Below are 1,062 nucleotides of genomic sequence, written 5' to 3' on the forward strand. Positions count from 1 at the left end.
GTCGACAGCCGGGGGATGTCCGTCCCAACTCATATACATCAATCTGGAGGGCATCACTCACATCAATTAACATGGCGGAGTCTGTTCTGTCCGGCAAGTGATGGGACACACAAGCACCAATCACATGGTTATTTTTCCTACCACGCATAAGCCCTTTACTCAGACCTAACTTGAAAAATTAAATGATGTTTCAAAACTGTGTTGGCTGAGGCGTACTGCTGGGCCAGGGCATTAATTCTTTTTCGTGCGTTATTGAGCGTAATTTCCTTACTTTCTCTGGGAAACGTTCCATTATAGCCCCTGAACATAGGGCCTCTTACCCCCTGCATCTGAGGCCACAAACTGGCCAAAAAGCTGAATTCCACCATGAGAATTTCAGAAATTGAACTTCACTGACAATGTTATGTTCCGACAGAACGGTACCGCAAGAGGTACCACAGCATCTCCCCCAGCTTGGGTCGATGTCGATCTCCCCACACCCACAGTGCTGACAACGTGATGACATCTTGCAGGGGTTATCTGCAAAATATATATAAAGCATTATGGACAAAATTACATATAAATACATATATACATACATGAACACAAAAACAATAACTTAATTTTAATCAATTAACAAAAAAATAAACAGATGTGTGTGTGTGTGTGTGTGTGGTTGTGTGTGTGTGTGTGTGGGTGTTGTGTGTGTGTGTGGGGTGTGTGTGTGTGGTGTGTGTGTGTGTGTGTGCATGTGCGTGTGCAAGTATTAGTATAATTGTATGTGTATGTATGTATGTATATATGCACATGTGTATGTGTATGTGTATATGCATATGTGTGCATGTTTATCTGTGTGCATGTGTATCTGTGTGTATGGGTGTATGTGTATATATGTATGTGTATGTGTGTGTGTGTGTGTGTGTGTGTGTGTGTTTCAAATGTGTGAATGCATGTGGGAGGGGGGGATGTGTGCATGTGCATAAGTGTGAGTGTGAGAGTGAGTGTGCATGTGCATGGGTGTGTGCCTGTGAGTGTGCATGTGCATGGGTGTGTGCCTGTGCATGTGTGTTCATGTGTGCATTT

At 43.4% G+C, this 1,062-nt stretch overlaps 1 pseudogene; it reads right to left on the reverse strand.

Annotated features, from left to right (window-relative positions):
* Positions 1-505, reverse strand: part of LOC119571513 — a 1,986-nt pseudogene extending 1,481 nt beyond the window's left edge.
* Between the last annotated feature and the right edge of the window lie 557 nt (positions 506-1,062).

Source organism: Penaeus monodon, unplaced genomic scaffold (genome assembly GCF_015228065.2).
Source record: "Penaeus monodon isolate SGIC_2016 unplaced genomic scaffold, NSTDA_Pmon_1 PmonScaffold_6644, whole genome shotgun sequence".
Lineage (NCBI taxonomy): Eukaryota > Metazoa > Arthropoda > Malacostraca > Decapoda > Penaeidae > Penaeus > Penaeus monodon.